The sequence below is a fragment of the Pristiophorus japonicus genome, chromosome 12, assembly GCF_044704955.1.
Source record: "Pristiophorus japonicus isolate sPriJap1 chromosome 12, sPriJap1.hap1, whole genome shotgun sequence".
Classification (NCBI taxonomy): domain Eukaryota; kingdom Metazoa; phylum Chordata; class Chondrichthyes; family Pristiophoridae; genus Pristiophorus; species Pristiophorus japonicus.
Window position 1 is genome coordinate 89,050,751 of NC_091988.1, and position 20,003 is coordinate 89,070,753.

A 20,003-nucleotide genomic window follows, 5' to 3' on the forward strand; every position below is an offset into this window, starting at 1 on the left:
TCAGCAGGTTTAATGGAACCAAAACAATTACTAAAACGATATGAAAAGATAAATACTGCAGATGCATGCTGGAAAATAAAATAAAAACACTAATCAGTAATAATACTATTTACCTACCAAAGGGCCCCAGCAGTGTCACGTTCGAGCACCTCATCGAAAACCTCGCGGGAGTACTGCCGGGAAAAGTCATACCTTTTCCTCGGTGAATTTTGCTGTGCTAATCCCTTTCCAGCAGCCTGCACGCTGCAGGGCTCACCTCTGGAAACCTTCCTTTTCAGTGGCTTCACCGCACCGTTTCCGGCGGAAGTGAACACCACTCGAATCCTCCCTGAGCTGAATATGGCACGGGGAGGGCAAAGTACCCAACCACGGCGGCCCATCAATTTTTTCGGTCGATCGCCCAAACTCCGTGGTAGCCATCCCTTCGGGTACGGTGAATTTCTGGCCCAAAACCCTAAAACGTGATCGACCAATATGTTCCAGGTCAGAACGATTGGTGCAAGTGCTCAGTAACAATGGCAGTTTTCAACAAGAGAAATAGTTGGCACTGGGCACAATAGGTGTGCAGGAATTAAGAATAAAAGCTTTCCTGTCACAATTTGCAACCCTGGAGTAACTGTAGAGAGGGTGCAGAAAAGATTTATGAGAATGATTCCAAGAATGAGGGATTTCAGTTCCGTGGATAGACTGGAGCAGAGAAGATTGAGAAGAGATTTGACAGAGGTGTTCAAAAGCATGAGGGGTCGAGACAGAGTAGACAGAGAGAAACTGAGAAACTGTTCCCATTGTCAGTAGGGTCGAGAACTAGAGGACTCAGATTTAAGGTGATTGGCAAAAGAACCAAAGGTGACGTAAGAAAAATCTTTTTTACGCAGCGAGTGGTTAGGATCTGGAAAGCACTGCCTGAAAGGGTGGTGGAGGCAGACTCAATGTTATCTTTCAAAGGGGAGTTGGATAAGTATCTGAAGGAAAAAAAATTTGCAGGGCTACGGGTAGAGAGCAGGGAAGTGGGACTAGCTGAGAGTCGGCATAGGCTCAACGGGCTGAATGGCCTTCATCGGTGCTGTAACCATTCTATGATAACAGATGCTCACCAGAGTGCTGGGAGTCTTCATAGAGCCAATGGGAACTGCAGCATGTCAACCCCCTCTATCGCAGGAAAGTAAATGTGAAAGCATTTTGTGTTTCTGCTTCGTACACAACTCTGGCTGACCTTACAACAGACTGCGGGAAACATTCTGACCGACAGCGAATGGAAATCGACTTTGTGATCGGCTATAGGAGCGCCAAAGCACGGCTTCGATTCTGAGAACTAAACTCAAGTGTGCTAGTACAATTGCTGTGAACATCATCGGGGCAAAGTTTGCCTTGGACAGTGGCGGACAACAGACAACAACGCAGCGGATGGCTGCTTAGCACACCGCCTAATCTTCTCTTCTGTTGACTTAAATGGACAAGAAAATCGGGCAGAGTGTAAAACCTGTTTTTGATGTGCCATCGTCCATTTTCCACGACTGCCCAAGACAAATTTCACCACCTTCATACTCTTTAATGAAAATCTGAGTCAATTTCTGAGAAGGTTGCAAACCACAACCAATATAGTCACGTCGTACCATTGTGAAATGGCCAGAATATACATGGAGAGCAATACCCCACTCCCACCCATTCGCCTCCTCAACAAAACGCACACACCAAGAATGCTGAAACAACCCACAGTGCAGAGGCATTTGGGGTCAGACGCATGGCAAAGGATTTTAATCATAAGTAACCGAGTAACACTGAAAATTTACAAACTAAAATCAAAGCTGAAGTCGCATCTAAAAATCACTCACACGCACACTTAGCTGCTCCCTGCATTAACACACAAAACGAATGCTTTAACAAACCATCCAAGCACAGAGCCACCAGTGACCTCTCCAACACACAACGTCCCATTATCCAGAAACATTTCATGTGGCTTTTGGAGAGAAAAAAAGTTGGATGCTACACAACTAGCTTCAGGCACAATACATTCGATTGTTCAGTGGCATTGTGAAACAATCAGAGGACAGGAGGACCAAAAAAATAAGTTCATGCCACAGAATTTGGCTCAAAACCACAGGGTTTTCCATGCAACAGCTTTAAGGAGCAAAAGTGATGATCGGACTCACTTAATCTAATCGATACAACTTGTCTTCGCATAATAATACAAAACAATAAGTCCGCCATGCCCCCCCCCTCCATCACAATTGTGGAATGGTTTCAGCTGCAAACTCCATCAGTTTCTAGTCACAGTAACACTGGCATTCGGAGCAGTAACCCCTCCATATTAGCAGACTATTTATGGGCTAGAAATTCGCCGATTTTGCGACTGGGTTTTTGCCGATATTTCACCATGTTTGGTGAAAAACCGGTCAGCGGGAAATTCGTGGCATTTTGCAGCGGCACTTTCCACGTACCGCTGGGGAGAGAAGCGCCACCGTGCAAGGCCCGAAATAGCATTTTCGCCCAAAATTTGGCTCTCTCCGCACCCGTATTCTGTGCCCAGAATACCGACCGGGTCAAACCTGCGGTGCAGCCCTGCTAGCAACAGTAAGTATGAAGACCTGCAAAAAAGGTAAGTTAAAGATTTTATTTGTAAAAATTTTTTCAGCGATTTAGTAAGTAAGGGTTTTGTCAATTTTTTTTTGTTCTAATCTTTTTCGTTGATGTTTTTCCCATCATCGGCAGTCCCTCGAAGCGAGGATAACTTGCTTCCACGCCAAAAAGGGATGAGTTTACAGGTGTTTCAATGAAGGCCCTAAAATTCCAGATCCCGAACAACATCGTGAAGGGTGGAAGATGCCTGTGCTTGGATCTATTGAGGGAGTGCAGCGAAGGTTCACCAGACTGATTTCCAGGACGGCAGGACTGACATATGAGGAGAGACTGGATCGACTGGGTCTGTATTCACTGGAGTTTAGAAGAATGAGAGGGGATCTCATAGAAATATATAAAATTCTGACGGGACTGAACAGGTTAGATGCAGGAAGAATGTTCCCGATATTGGGGAAATCCAGAACCAGGGGTCACAGTCTAAGGATAAGGGGTAAGCCATTTAGGACCGAGATGAGGAGAAACTTCTTCACTCAGAGACTTGTTAACCTGTGGAATTCTCTAACGCAGAGTTGTTGATGCCAGTTCGTTAGATATGGCCCTTATGGCTAAAGGGATCAAGAGGTATGGAGAGAAAGCAGGAAAGGGGTACTGAGGTAAATGATCAGCCATGATCTTATTGAATGGTGGTGCAGGCTCGAAGGGCAGAATGGCCTACTCCTGCAGCTATTTTCTATGTTTCTAAGATACCATTGGCCTTCCTGATCACTTGCTGTACCTGCATACTATCCTTTTGTTTTTCATGCACAAGTACCCCCAGGTCCTGCTGTACTACAGCACTTCGCAATCTTTCTCCATTTAAATAATAACTTGCACTTTGATTTTTTTCTGCCAAAGTGCATGACCTCTCACTTTCCGACGTTATACTCCATCTGTCAAATTTTTGCCCACTCACTTAGGCTGTCTATGTCCTTTTGCAGATTTTTTTGAGTCCTCCTCACACATTGCTTTTCCTCCCATCTTTGTATCATCAGCAAACTTGGCTACGTTACACTCAGTCCCTTCCTCCAAGTCGTTAATATAGATTGTAAATAGTTGGGGTCCCAGCACTGATCCCTGCAGCACCCCACTAGTTTCTATATTTGTCCCATTGTCACCTCCTTTTGCTTTGCAACTTCATCACGTTTGTCATTTAATCACTCCAGCTTATCCCTTCTGTTCTTTCCCTGCCTCTTTTGATGACGACGATGATTTCCCTGGCTCTGTACTTGCTTAAAATTAGTTAATCTCCAACATCTTGCAGTTCTGACGCTGGGTCACCGACCTGAAACGTTAGCTCTGTTTCTCTCTCCACAGATGCTGCCCGACCTGCTGGGTTTTCCCGGCATTTTCTGTTTTTAGTTCAGATTTTCAGCATGTGCAGTATTTTGCCGTTGAAAAATGAATAAAGTTTAGTTCACAATTCAGGGATGCAAATTTAACTGGGCTCAGAGACAGCACCTCTGAGAGTTTGCTTTGGAGAATCTACAAGGCAGTGGAATAGCTTCAGTGAAGATGATTAGGTGAAAGTTCTACTGAAGGGCTCTCCTTTCACATTGTAATCAGCATTAGTTGTACATTCACGTGGTTGGGTGTAATTTACTCATGATTTAGTTGTTTACAGATTAGCTGGTTTGTGTCATGAGTGGAGATACTGACCAGATCAAATTGACAGCTATTATATATCGGGGAGGGGGCGGGTGAAGCAATAATACGAAGCCAATCCATAACACGAGTGAGTTGGGAGAACATTGTCTCCACCCTTTCTGGGGAAGCAGAGTTTGCAGCATTTACATTCTGCGAGCTGGAGAAGGCGGGGAGGGGGTAGCGGGGTGGAGAAAGAGGGGTGCATTTCCTGAAAGGGGAATCTAGACTTGCGGGGTGGGGCACAACAGGGCGAGGCACAACAGGGCGATAAGCAGAGGGCACATGCCTTTCACTGGCGGGTAAATATCCTCAGGGAGCAATTAAAATTAAACACATCGATAGTAAAAAAAACAGGCCTACACACAGGTCATGTGAGCGGAACATCTCAAAACCGGAACTTCAGCTACGCTATGTGCAAACTCATTTTTAGACATTAAACGCTCAGGACAGGCACACTCGGATGCAGACACCCTTTTGAACTCCCACATACCAATGTTATTGTGTACTGTCTGATTAAGCCCTCCTACTCTCTATGCCTGCATGCCGAGGCACAGTGATTAAGGGCCAGCAGACCAGACTCCCCTTTCCCGGCAGCAGATGACTTTGCGAAAAGACCAAGAGAGAGAAGCCGCAAGAGGAAGTTGGCTCACCACAATTCTAGGCTTGGGTGAGTTTCTGCGTGGTAGAAAAAAAAAGTTGGAAAAATCCCCAGAGCACAACATATGTTTACAGATGTGGGGGCGGGCTAACCAGTCTGTTTTTCTCTCCACAGCGTGGGATTACTTGGCAGCTGCCACAGTCGCTCAGCTTGTCTGATGCACGAAGCAAGAATCTAGAGGAGCTTTCTGCAGTGCAATTTTGGTCTAGTGTACTTCCCGTAACCCAACAATTACTTGGAAGAGATACAGATAGCTTCTCAGCTTTGCAATGTTACACCCGCCTCCCCCCCCCCCAATACGTCGTGCACACAAAATTCAGAAGGTGGGGGGGGGGGGGGGGGGAGTTTAATATATATTCATCACAATCTTGTGTTTGAAATAGTTCTGCATTTAAATGGGGGTGGACTGTAACCAGTGTTTGACCAACTGAACGACTGCAAGTGTGTCTACACTGGGTTTTGGGGTTAAGAAATGGGCCGCTTTGGCAGTTAAAATGATCAGTTTTGGCATTCTAAAATTATCATAATGTTTGAAAAAGAAGTCACACTTAAATAAAAACTCGTCTTGTTCAACATTCTTGCCCATACACATTTATTACGTGGAAATGATATACAATCGACCCAACGTCCAGTTTACTATTGATAAGCTGTGGGCGGATCAGATCATGGACCAAAACAGTTTCAGAAAAACATAGACATCACCTTTCAAATGGGAACGTTCTGGGTTCCATCTCCAGTCTGTATTGGGTTGGCTGGAAGGTGGGGCAGCCTTGGGCACTAGGGCATGTCACAGTGACCCTGGGAGATGATGATATGGGGGGGTGGGGGAGGGGGAGAAATCAGCCAGGGTTTCTTCTCCCCATCCAGTAACACCAACTGGAAAAAGTGTGTATTTGTGGCAACAAGAACATGACAGTTGATCCCCTCTCATTATCCAATCATCTGCTGACATGCACCATCTAGGCTTACACAAAGACTTGGGCATGGTGCCAGAGGGTAGGTGGGTGGTATAGAAACATAGAAAATAGGTGCAGGAGTAGGCCATTCGGCCCTTCGAGCCTGCACCGCCATTCAACAAGATTATGGCTGATCACCCACCCCAGCACCTCCCCCCCCGACGCCCCCTCCACATCCCCCCAACCCCCCCAGCTGCAAGGACCACATCCAACTCCCTCCCGAACACATCCAATGAATTGGCATCAACAACTCTCCGCGGCAGGGAACCCCACAGGCCAACAACTCCCCGAGTGAAGAAGTCTCTCCCCATCTTGGCCCCAAACAGCCCACCCCCCCATCCCAAGAGTGTGCCACCCCCCGGTTCCGGACCCACCCAACACCGGGAACACTCCCCACGCACCCAACCCGCCAGGGAACCTTAACTAGAGGAGTCAAAAGGAAAGAATGCAAAATTAAGAGGGCGGAGGAGGGGATGGGGGGGGGGGATTAAGTAACCTATTATTATTATGGAAGAATTATTGATGGTATACACCACTCGATTTACAGTTCTAGAACTGGAATTCCCTCCCCAACAGCACCGTGGGAGCACCATCACCACATGGACTGCAGCGGTTCAAGAAGGCGGTTCACCACCATCTTATTAAGGGCAACTAACTAGGGATGCGCAATAAACGCTGGCCTTGCCAGTGACGCCCACACACCGAGAATGAATATGTAATTTTTTTTTTTTTTTAACGTTCTGACAGTGTGACTTCAGACATGAGTACAACAGAGATACAGAACTGCAAAAGGTAAGTTGGGTGCAACTTCCTCAGCAATCACCAGGTTAACCAGAGCCATCCATTATAGGCATGAAAGAAACTGAAAACACATCTCTTTCATTTATTTTCTCTTTTCCTCCTTCTCCTACACACCCTCCCCCAGAGTCTCAAACTAAAAACTAGACACACAATGACAAGAATAAAACTACATGAAGCTGAAAGGTTAGGAGATCAACTGCAGCAAGCGGCTTAGTGAAAGATCAATGCATTCAGTTAGAAAAAAAAATCAGCGATTTGTCAAACTAAAGAGCATGCTGGCCAACTGATAGTCATGTGCTTCTCACTTCAATTATTTTATCCTTCCAAAAGATTTTTTAATGCAAATTCAACATTACGCAGTTGTCAATACTTTTTTTTAGAAAGGCTTTTTGTTTCAGTGAGGTGGGGGCTGGTATTGAGGGAGGGGGCAGGGGAACATTTGATGGGTATTGAAACACTCAAGCATATGATTTGAACCAGTTTGGATGCATTCGTTCTCTATCAGCAGTGGCTGGAAATCAGGGGCACTGTCCTTCCAGGCATGCTGGGAGTGGGCAGCGCTCAGACATCACCTGATAGAATCTCAGACAATACATACACCTCACTTCCAGATCCAATGAACTGTGACTAAGGAGCACGAATGATTCTCAACTTCAAATAAGTGCAGATGACAACTCAAGTCATGTGACAAGCCATATGCCAGTTAAAGGGAACTTTTTAAAGTGATACCACCCAGCAATACAGTGGAGGAGGATTTCCTGGAGTGCATAAGGGATGGTTTTCTAGACCAATATGTCGAGGACATCTTAGACTGGGTATTGTGTAATGAGAGAGGATTAATTAGCAATCTCATTGTGCGAGGCCCCTTGGGGAAGAGTGACCATAATATGGTGGAATTCTGCATTAGGATGGAGAATGAAACAGTTAATTCAGAGACCATGGTCCAGAACTTAAAGAAGGGTAACTTTGAAGGTATGAGGCATGAATTGGCTAAGATAGATTGGCTAATGATACTTAAGGGGTTGACTGTGGATGGGCAATGGCAGACATTTAGAGACCGCATGGATGAATTACAACAATTGTACATTCCTGTCTGGCATAAAAATAAAAAAGGGAAGGTGGCTCAACCGTGGCTATCTAGGGAAATCAGGGATAGTATTAAAGCCAAGGAAATGGCATACAAATTGGCCAGAAATAGCAGCGAACCTGGGGACTAGGAGAAATTTAGAACTCAGCAGAGGAGGACAAAGGGTTTGATTAGGGCAGGGAAAATGGAGTACGAGAAGAAGCTTGCAGGGAACATTAAGGCGGATTGCAAAAGTTTCTATAGGTATGTAAAGAGAAAAAGGTTAGTAAAGACAAACGTAGGTCCCCTGCAGTCAGAATCAGGGGAAGTCATAACGGGGAACAAAGAAATGGCAGACCAATTGAACAAGTACTTTGGTTCAGTATTCACTAAGGAGGACACAAACAACCTTCCGGATATAAAAGTGGTCAGAGGGTCTAGTAAGGAGGAGGAACTGAGGGAAATCTTTATTAGTCGGGAAATTGTGTTGGGGAAATTGATGGGATTGAAGGCCGATAAATCCCCAGGGCCTGATGGACTGCATCCCAGAGTACTTAAGGAGGTGGCCTTGGAAATAGCGGATGCATTGACAGTCATTTTCCAACATTCCATTGACTCTGGATCAGTTCCTATCGAGTGGAGGGTAGCCAATGTAACCCCACTTTTTAAAAAAGGAGGGAGAGAGAAAGCAGGGAATTATAGACCGGTCAGCCTGACCTCAGTAGTGGGTAAAATGATGGAATCAATTATTAAGGATGTCATAGCAGCGCATTTGGAAAATGGTGACATGATAGGTCCAAGTCAGCATGGATTTGTGAAAGGGAGATCATGCTTGACAAATCTTCTGGAATTTTTTGAGGATGTTTCCAATAGTGGACAAAGGAGTACCAGTTGATGTGGTATATTTGGACTTTCAGAAGGCTTTCGACAAGGTCCCACACAGGAGATTAATGTGCAAAGTTAAAGCACATGGGATTGGGGGTAGTGTGCTGACGTGGATTGAGAACTGGTTGTCAGACAGGAAGCAAAGAGTAGGAGTAAATGGGTACTTTTCGGAATGGCAGGCAGTGACTAGTGGGGTACCGCAGGGTTCTGTGCTGGGGCCCCAGCTGTTTACATTGTACATTAATGATTTAGACGAGGGGATTAAAGGTAGTATCTCCAAATTTGCGGATGACACTAAGTTGGGTGGCAGTGTGAGCTGCGAGGAGGATGCTATGAGGCTGCAGAGTGACTTGGATAGGTTAGGTGAGTGGGCAAATGCGTGGCAGATGAAGTATAATGTGGATAAATATGAGGTTATCCACTTTGGTGGTAAAAACAGAAAGACAGACTATTATCTGAATGGTGACAGATTAGGAAAAGGGAAGGTGCAACGAGACCTGGGTGTCATGGTACATCAGTCATTGAAGGTTGGCATGCAGGTACAGCAGACGGTTAAGAAAGCAAATGGCATGTTGGCCTTCATAGCGAGGGGATTTGAGTACAGGGGCAGGGAGGTGTTGCTACAGTTGTACAGGGCCTTGGCGAGGCCACACCTGGAGTATTGTGTACAGTTTTGGTCTCCTAACTTGAGGAAGGACATTCTTGCTATTGAGGGAGTGCAGCGAAGATTCACCAGACTGATTCCCGGGATGGTGGGACTGACCTATCAAGAAAGACTGGATCAACTGGGCTTGTATTCACTGGAGTTCAGAAGAGTGAGAGGGGACCTCATAGAAACGTTTAAAATTCTGACGGGTTTGGACAGGTTGGATGCAGCAAGAATGTTCCCAATGTTGGGGAAGTCCAGAACCAGGGGTCACAGTCTAAGGATAAGGGGTAAGCCATTTAGGACCGAGATAAGGAGAAACTTCTTCACCCAGAGAGTGGTGAACCTGTGGAATTCTCTACCACAGAAAGTAGTTGAGGCCAATTCACTAAATATATTCAAAAGGGAGTTAGATGAAGTCCTTACTACTCGGGGGATCAAGGGGTATGACGTGAAAGCAGGAAGGGGGTACTGAAGTTTCATGTTCAGCCATGAACTCATTGAATGGCGGTGCAGGCTAGAAGGGCTGAATGGCCTACTCCTGCACCTATTTTCTATGTTTCTATGTTAGCCCTGTGCGTATCCAGTGCAATCATTCAGTTAATGGATCTACATGGGAGATAAGCCTGTGCGTGGTTCCTTTTCAATATAATTGTTGGAACACTCATCTACGAGCAGCACCATTTAAAGCTGCATAAAATCTATTTTTCAAAAAAGTTGGTTAAAATATGTTCATAGGGTCTCCAGGAACCAAATCATTTACATTTCAGTGATTTATATGATGCCACACTGTTGCTTTAACCGAAATAATGCTTTGTCGTCATCGAGCAATTACAAAAAAGTTAATCCCTTCAAATTGAGATGGTGTTTTCTGAAGTAGATTGAGATACTGCACACATGTTGTAAAACTCATATTAGCAAAGCCAACAGAATCACACTGTGCTAGGGAAAAATGCTACAGGTCGATTATGGGGAAGAGGATGAGGGAGAGGAGAACAGTCGACAATATTGCGTCCATTTAGGAGCCAACTTATCATTTTCAGTAAGATAGTAACGCTCTGGGACGGTAAAGACCTTTGGTCCTCCCAGCCTCCCCTTCTAATCCTCGCCTCAGTTTCCCGACCCGATAGCTCTGTATACCCTTGACTAACGGAAATGCATGTAATCCATTTTTAAAACCTGCTATGGTTTTCTGTTCCACCAGCCCTGCGGGTAATTTGTTCCAAATGATCCTCTGACCATAAAAATCTGCTAAGTTTCCTAATTCCTTTTGACACCCCAATTCTCAACTGTGGCCCTTAGGCAGCGAGTCTTTTGCCTTACAGAAGGTAGGGCCAATTTGTCTGCACTTTGCACTTGGAGATCACCCAAGCACTCATCTTGCAGTTACGTGGGGCGGAAACAACGTAACAACACATCCCTACTCATTTTCCTTTCCCACGGCTGGGTGGGCAGCCATAAGGAAGGGAGTCCAAAAGAAATAGGTCTTGCACCATTCCCCCTCAGATTGGAGGAGCTGAGAAGGGTGTGCCACAAAGCAGTGGAGGTCCTGGAAAGCTATGCGTCCCTTTATTTTCAGTCCTCCCCATTTGGGACAGGAGCCCTCGCAGTCGGCAGCCATTACCGCTGGAAATTTCTGCCATTTCCGGGTGGAAGGCCTGGGGCATGTCGGGTCTAGGGTAACAACCTGAAGTATGGGTGAGGTCGACAGGCCCATGGGGGGTGGCGGGAAAGAGGGGAGGGAAAAGCAGATGTAAACTTCCCTGGGACCAAATTCTGAGATAAACAGATTTTTGTAAGGTAAGGATAGCAAAGGATGTGGATCAAAGGGTGGGGCGGGCGGGAGGGGGTGAGGGGGGCGTAAATGGAGTTGAGGTACAGATCAACCATGATCTGACAGAATGGCAACGCAGGGTCGCGGGGCTGAATGGCCTACACCTGTTCCTATGTTCCATACACATGGAAATATGAAAGGCCTCCATCAAGTTCCCCCTTCATTCTCCTACTATGCAAACACTTGAGTTTTAATTTTGGTGTTGCCCATTGATAGAAATTCAATAAGAAAAAGTACCTAAAGATGCACAAACATGGCAGGAATATATGCTGTACACAAACACAAGGTAATCGATATCAAGCGCAGGCAAATGAGTTAGACGGGCCGAACTCACTGGCTGCTTATCTTTCGACTGAGTCCTGTAATTTATACCATGCTTACAGATAGTTTTGAAGAAAGCGAGACAATCTGATGAAGACCTATGATTGGGGAATGAGTGCTGCATGTGCCGTGATACACAGTCAAAGTACAACTTATACCATGAAGCATCGATATTCAGTCTATGTGGTGCTCTGCTGCTACACAACGAGAGAGAGAAAAAACAGAACAAAACAGGCAAATTTGACCCAATGAGGCTCGATTAGTAGAAATGCCTAAGGAGATTTGAACTCGTGAGCTTTTGGATTTGGAATCCATCAACATCACAAGTGCGATCAGGCTGCCTGTGTGAGAGAGCTCTTAACATTGCCAGATTATTTAAGTACTGCAAACATCACAATATCTCACAACACAGAAGGAGGCCATTCGGCCCATCATATCTGTGCCAGTTCTTTGAAAGAGCTCCCCAATCAGTCCCACTCTCCTGCTCTTTCCTCATAGCTCAGCAATTTTTTCCCCTTCAAGTATTTATCCAATTCCCTTTTGAAAGTTATTATTGAATCTGCTTCCACCACCCTTTCAGGCAGTGTGTTCAACTTGCTGTGTAAAAAAGTCTCCGAATTTCCTCTGATTCTTTTGACAATTATCTTACATCTGTGCACTGAGGTTACCGAACTTCCTGCCAGGGGAAACAGTTTCTCCTTATTTACTCCTTCAAAACCCATCATTTTGAAAAACGCTTCATAATTTTGAATGTGGGGACTGTTTTGTGTTGATGCAACAACTAGCAGAATTTTACTAAAAGATAAGATACAGAATAACCAGACGCCAGTAACAGGCAGGCACTGGGGACCAAAAGAGGAAGCCAATCTCAAGGAGGTGTTTATACATTAATAAGATGCTGGAATTGAAGGCTGTTGGGTGGTAGGGAACAATAATGTAGTATGAATATCAGAAATATGGCTTACACCAGAGGAATACAACGTACAGGGGTACAGTGTATTCAGGAAAGGAGGTGATTTCAGGGGATGTTGTGTATCTGTAAAGCATGCACTCCCATGTTCCGTTACCAGGGAGCGCCTCCCCTGAAGTCCCAAGGGATCCCAGCATCCCTTGGGAGCAGTGTATATAAGCTAGCCCCTAAGGCCTGTTCCTCACTCTGGAGTGTCTTAATAAAGACTGGGGTCACTGTTACTTTAACCTCCCTGTGTACAGCCTCATCTGTGTTCGGAACACAATAACTGGCGACGAGGATACGAATCCAATGCAAAGATGCAGCAAACTGTGAGCATCCTGGAGAAGTTCTTGGAGGGGGAGGACTGGGAAGCCTATGTCGAACGGCTAGACCAGTATTTTGTAGCCAACGAGCTGGACGGAGGAGGAAGTGCTGCAAATAGGAGAGTGGCCCTCCTCACGGTCTGCGGGGCACCGACCTACAGCCTCATGAAGAGTCTTCTGGCTCCGGTGAAACCCACAGATAAGTCATATGAGGAGTTGTGTACACTGGTTCGGGAGCATCTTAACTCGAGGGAGAGCGTGCTGATGGCGAGGTATCGGTTCTACACGTGCCAGCGATCTGAAGGTCAGAAAGTGGCGAGCTATGTCGCCAAGCTAAGGCAACTTGCAGGACAATGTGAGCTTGATGACTACCTGGAGCAAATGCTCAGAGACTTTTTTGTACTGGGCATTGGCCATGAGACCATCCTACGAAAACTTTTGACTGTCGAGACACCAACCCTCAGTAAGACCATTGCGATAGCACAGGTATTTATGTCCACCAGTGATAACACCAAACAAATCTCTCAGCACACAAGTGCTAGCAATGTTCATAAATTAACTGGAACTGTGTTTGCAAGCACAGGGCAGAATGTACAGGGCAGAAATCACGAGTCTGCAACTGCCAGCAGGCCTCAGGTGACCCAGATGACCAGAGTCCGCAACAAAAGATGAATGCAAGGTAATTCACATCTTGTTGGCGTTGTGGAAGCTTCCATTCAGCCTATTCATGCCGCTTCAAAGGGTATGTTTGCAAGAGCTGTGGAACAATGGGGCACCTCCGAGTTTGCAGATGAGCTGCAAGCTCTGCAAAACCTGCTAACCACCATGTGGCAGAGGAAGATCAGTCCATGGTGGATCAAAGCAATTTCGAGCCCGAGAGAGAGGAGGCAGATGCTGAAGTACACAGGGTGCACACATTTGACAAAATGTCCACCTATAATGCTAAATGTAAAATTGAATGGCTTACCCGTAGCCATGGAATTGGACACTGGCGCTAGCCAATCCATGAGGAGTAAAAAGATGTTTGAGACACTGTGGTGGAACAAGGCACTCAGACCAGCCCTGAAACCCATCCACACAAAACTGGGAACGCACACCAAAGAGCTTATCACTGTCCATGGTCAAGGTCATCTACAAGGGCACGGTGCACGAACTGCCACTCTGGATTGTCCCGGGTGATGACCCCACACTGCTTGGAAGGAGCTGGCTGGGCAAAATCCGCTGGAACTGGGATGACATCCGAGCGCTATCACATGTCGATGAGGCCTCATGTACCCAAGTTTTTATCAAATTTCCTTCCCTTTTTGAGCCAGGCATTGGAAACTTTTCTGGGGCGAAGGTGCGGATCCACTTGGTCCCAGAGGCACGACCCATCCACCACAAGGCGCGAGCAGTACCTTAAATGATGAGGGAAGAGAGTGGAAATCGAGCTGGACAGGCTGCAACGCGAGGGCATCATCTCCCCAGTGGAATTCAGCGAGTGGGCCAGCCCGATTGTTCCCAGTACTCAAAAGTGATGGCACAGTCAGGATTTGTGGCGATTAGAAAGTAAGTATTAATCGTTTCTCGCTACAGGACCAATACCCGCTACCGAAGGCAGATGACCTATTTGCGACGCTGGCAGGAGGAAAGACGTTCACCAAGCTCGAGCTGACTTCGGCCTACATCATGCAGGAGCTGGAGGAGTCTTCGAAGGGCCTCACCGGCATCAACACGATAAATCACCTGTCACGGCCCGCCAGATTAGGACTTGGACCAGCCAAGATCCTCTGCTGTCCCTAGTAAAAAACTGTGTACTGCATGGGAGCTGGGCCAGCATCCCCATTGAAATGCAAGAGCTAATCAAGCCGTTCCAGCGGCGAAAGGACGAGCTGCCCATTCAGGCAGACGGCCTGTTGTGGGGTAACCGTGTAGTGCTACCCAAAAAGGGCAGGGAGACGTTCATCTCGGATCTCCACAGCACACACCCGGATATAGTAATGATGAAAGCGATAGCCAGATCCCACATGTGGTGGCCCGGTATCGACTCTGACTTAGACTCCTGTATACGGCAATGCAGCGTGTGTGCTCAGTTAAGCAACGCGTCCAGAGAGGCACCACTAAGTTTGTGGTCCTGGCCCTCCAGACCTTGGTCGAGGATCCATGTCGACTATGCGGGCCCGTTTCTCGGTAAAATGTTCCTGGTGGTGGTGGACGCTTTTTCAAAATGGATTGAATGTGAAATAATGTCGGGAAGCACCGCCACCACCACCATTGAAAGCCTGAGGGCCAAGTTTGCCATCCACGGCCTGTCTGACATGCTGGTCACTGACAACGGGCCATGTTTCACCAGTGCCGAATTTAAAGAATTCATGACCCGCAATGGGATCAAACATGTCACCTTGGCCCCGTTTAAACCAGCCTCCAATGGGCAGTACAAACAATCAAACAGAGCCTCAAACGAGTCACAGAAGGTTCACTCCAAACCCGCCTGTCCCGAGTACTGCTCAGCTACCACACGAGACCCCACTCGCTCACAGGGGTGTCCCCGGCTGAGCTACTCATGAAAAGGACACTTAAAACCAGACTATCGCTGGTTCACCCCAACCTGCATGATCAGGCGGCAGCAACAAAATGTAAACGACAGTCGTGCCACTGTGTCACGGGAAATTGATCTGAATGACCCTGTGTATGTGCTAAACTATGGACATGGTCCCAAGTGGATCGCGGGCACGGTGATAGCTAAAGAAGGGAGTAGAGTGTTTATAGTCAAACTCGACAACGGACAAATTTGCAGAAAGCACCTGGACCAAACGAGGCTGCGGTTCAGACTGCCTGAACAACCCACAGCAGACACCACCTTTTGAGAGCCCACAACACACACCCAAAGGATCAACGACACCACCCCGGACCAGGAAATCAAACCCATCATGCCCAACAGCCCAGCAAGGCCAGGCTCACCCAGCAGCCCTGCAGGGCCAACAACACGCCAGCCCAGCGAGGGCACAGCCAACACACCAGAACAGATACTTGTACTGAAGCGGTCCACCAGGGAAAGAAAGGCTCCCGACCGCCTCACCCTGTAAATAGTTTTCACTTTGACTTTGGAGGGGGGGGGGGGGGGGGGGAATGATGTTGTCTATCTGTAAAGCATGCACTCCCATGTTCCGTCACCAGGGAGCGCTTCCCCTGAAGTCCCAAGGGATCCCAGCATCCCTTGGGAGCACTGTATATAAACCGGCCCCCTCAGGCCTGTTTCTCACTCTGGAGTGTCTTATTAAAGACTGAGGTCACTGTTACTTTAACCTCCCTCTGTGCAGTCTCATCTGTGTTAGGAACATAATAGGGGACATGGACAGTTAATGAAGTTGATAACATGGAAATGGAAAGCCACAAAATGAACTACTCTGGTGGTATATCTTTAATATGTATGGCCGTGGACGAGACATGCCAGACACGAGACTCCCAAAGCAAGCGCTATACTCGGAACTCATCCACAGCAAACGAGTCAAAGGCGGGCAGAGGAAACGTTACAAGGCCATCCTCAAAGCCTCCCTGATAAAGTGCGACATTCCCATTGGCCATAGACCGCCCTAAGTGGAGGAAGTGCATTCGGGAGGGCGCTGAGCTCCTCGAGTATCGTCGTCGAGAGCATGCAGAAATCAAGCACAAGTAGCGGAAGGAGCATGTGGCAAACCAGGCCCGCTGCCCACCCTTTCCCTCAATGACTATCTGTCCGACCTGTGACAGAGACTGTGGTTCTCGTATTGTACTGTACAGCCACCTAAGAACTGATGCTAAGAGTGGAAGCAAGTCTTCCTCGATTCCGAGAGACTGCCTATGATGATGATCTTTAATATGAAAAAGGCTAAACTAATGGCTCATGAACCTCTTTGTCTCTAAGATTGAGACCATCCGTTCAGCTTCCTCTGCTACTACCCTTCCTTCGCCCACTGAGGAAAACTTCCTCTAAGGGTCCCCCCTGCCCTAGCCCTGAACTTGCATATTTCTCCAGTTTTTCTCCGATCTCCCCTCTTAACCTGTCCGCATTCAACTTGTCGATGAGATCCACTTCCTGCTCCCTTGATCCTATTCCCATCAAACTGCTGACCACCCAACTTCCTTTTCTGGCTCTCATGTTAGCCAACATTGTTAACGGTTCTCTCTCCTCAGGTACTGTCCCCCTCTCCCTCAAATCTGCCATCATCACCCCCCACCTCAAAAAAACAATCCTTGACCCCGACATCCTTGCAAACTACCGCCCCATCTCCAACCTCCCTTTCCTCTCCAAAGTCCTTCAACATGTCGCCTCCCAAATCCGTGTCCATCTTTCCCGCATCTCCATGTTTGAATCCCTCCAATCTGGTTTCCGCCCCTGCTACAGTACCAAAACAGTTCACATCCTTTGTGGCTGTGACAAAAGATAAACCTCCCTCCTTGTCCTTCTTGACTTCTCTGCAGCTTTTGACACAGTTGACCACTCTATCCTTATCCAATGCCTCTCCACAGTTGTCCAGCTAGGTAGGACTGCATCGCCTGGTTCCATTCTTATCTACCTAATCGTAGCCAGAGAATCACCTGCAATGGCTTATCTTCCCGCTCCCGCATCATTACCTCTGGTGTCCCCCAAGATTCTATCCTTTGCCCCTATTTCTCATCTACATTCTACCCCTTGGTGACATCATCCGGATGACGACACCCAACGCTACCTCACTATCACTTCTCTCGACCGCTCCACGGTCTCTAAATTAATTCTGCATGAGCAAAAGTTTTCTCCAATTAAATATTGGGAAGACCGAAGCCATTGTTTTCGGTCCCCTCCACAATCTCCGTTCCCTAGCCACTGACTCCATCTATCTCCCTAACATTTGTCTGAGGCTGAACCAGACTGTTCTCGCAACCTTGGTGTCATGTTTGACCCCGAAATGAGCTTCCGAACACATATCCGCGGCATTACTAAGGCTGCCTTTTTCCACCTCCGTAACATCGCCCATCTCCGCCCTTGCCTCAGCTCATCTGCTGTTGAAACCCTCATCCATGCCTTTGTTACCTCCAAGTGTGACTATTCCAAAGCATTCCTGGCTAGCCTCCCACGTTCTGCCCTTCGTAAACTTGAGGTCATCCAAAACTCGGCTGTCCGTGTCCTAACTCGCACCAAGTCCCGTTCATCCATCACCCCTGTACTCGTTGACCTACATTGGCTCCCGTTTAAGCAACGCCTCAATTTCAAAATTCTCATCCTTGTTTTCAAATCCGTTCATGGCCTCGCCCCTCCGTATCTCTAATTTCCTCCAGCCCCACAACCCTCTCCCCCGCCTAAATATCCGTGCTCCTCTAATTTTTGCCCTTTTGAGCATCCCTGATTATAATCGCTAAACCACTGGTGGCTGTGCCTTCTGTTGCCTAGACTCTAAGCTCTGGAATTCCCTGCCTAAACCTCTCTGCCTCTCTTTTCTCCTTTAAGCCACTCCTTAAAACCAACCTCTTTCACCAAGCTTTTGGTTACCTGCCCTAAGTTATCCATATGTGGCTCGGTGTCAAATTGTTTGTCTTATAACACTCCTGTGAAGCGCCTAGGGACATTTTGCTACATTGAAGGTGCTATATAAATTCAAGTTGTGTAAAGGATCTCCAATAACATACAGACAATAGATGATGGGGCATCCTTGTGAGGACAGTGGTCACAGAATGATCAAGTTTAATGTGATGTGGGAATCAGAAACACCAAGGGCCAGGTTTATATAATGTTTGGAAGGTTAACTAATGAAATGGAGGAAGGGCTTATGCAAATTGATCGGGAGGGTGTGTTTAACAAAACATTAGTAAAGGGCAAGTGAAATATTTATAAAGGCATACTGCTGAGAATGCAGGATGACAATTATCCAGGATCAGAAAGTGTAGACTGAACAAGAGCGATCTCAAATGGATTAACAAATGAATTAGAAGTGAAACAAGGAGGAAGAATGACCTCTACAAATCCTGCAGGGAGAAAGGTGAAAAGGTAGGAGTATAAACATGAGCATGCAGATACATGTTACGAGTCTTCATAGGGGCAAAGTGGGAGCTGGCAGAAAAGCATAGCTGCACACAAAAAACAGGACAGTCAGAAAGTTTTATCAGTATTGTAATAGTGCACAGAGATGAGAACGGAAAAGATATAAAACAGTGCTGAAACCGAGGATAAGCACAAGATATCGAATGTAGTAAATCAATACTTCGGCCTAATATTCACCAAGACAGACATGCAATAAGCAGCAATGATGCAAGTAAAATTAATAACCTTGACTTAGATGAGTTTCAAATGGTAGACAGAGTAAAAGGGGTCAAAACCAATAAAGTCCCAGTGATGGACAGTTTTATCCCAAAGTATTAAAATAGAGAAGGGATGAGATTTGTGAAGCGCTGACCATCACACTGGGGAGGTCCCCCTAGATTGGAAATAAAAATCTATTTGTTGTTTATTTTCGAAAAAACATTGGGACCTGAGCGGTGGCAGCACCGAGGAGGCACTTCATCCGCCGAATTCTAAAACAGCAGCAAGGAGTGACATCACAGAACAGCAGATAGGTGATTGGTGGGTGTGTATTCATGATTTTTCTCTCTCTAAGCTAGGACAGTGGTTTAAATTAAAAACGGGAAAACTATAATATGCTTTATTAAAGTAATAACTTAACTAGATAAACTAATTAATATAACTATAAATAATTGTTTGACTTTAACTAAGAGAGCAAGAGGAGCGACTGGAGATAAAGCTAGGCCTGACTTCTAAGATTTTTAGTCTTAAGTTTATTTCTGTTAAGTTAGGTAATAGATTAAATAGAGGCATGGCAGGGCACCTTAGTCCCATGGAATGCACATCTTGTGGGATCGCCAGGACGCTCCCAGTGTCCTGGATAACCACATGTACAGGAAGTGTCGTCAGCTGGAGGAGCTCAAGTTTCAGGTTTCAGAGCTTGAACAGCAGCTGGCGCCACTGCTGTGTATCCGTTAGGCTGAGAGCTACGTGGATAGCACGTTTCAGGAGGTGGTCACCCTGCAGCACAAGAATGTGAAGGCAGGCAGAGAGGAAATGGGTGAACGCCAGATAGACAAGGAGGACCAGGCAGGTAGTGCAGACAGGAGGCGCCCCCCCTCCCCCCTCGCCGAGTGCATCTCACTCTTTATGAATACTGGTGAGAGTGATGGTTCCTCTGGGAAGTACAGCCGGAGCCAAGTCCACTGCACCATGGGTGGCTCAGTTGTACGGGGAGGGGGTGGGGCGGGGAAAGAGGAAGATCGGGAAGACAATAGTGATACGGGATTCAATAGTTAGGGGAACAGAC

General features: G+C 46.7%; 1 protein-coding gene and 1 long non-coding RNA gene across 2 annotated transcripts in view; one reads left to right on the forward strand and one right to left on the reverse strand.

Annotated features, from left to right (window-relative positions):
- itpr1b (inositol 1,4,5-trisphosphate receptor, type 1b) overlaps positions 1 to 20,003 on the reverse strand; it is a 593,020-nt gene that overhangs the window by 34,975 nt on the left and 538,042 nt on the right. The gene's annotated exons all lie outside the window — the stretch shown is intronic.
- Positions 4,676 to 5,491, forward strand: LOC139276956 (uncharacterized). Its single transcript, XR_011596001.1, has 2 exons — positions 4,676 to 4,927; positions 5,033 to 5,491. It is a non-coding gene; the product is annotated as an uncharacterized lncRNA (long non-coding RNA).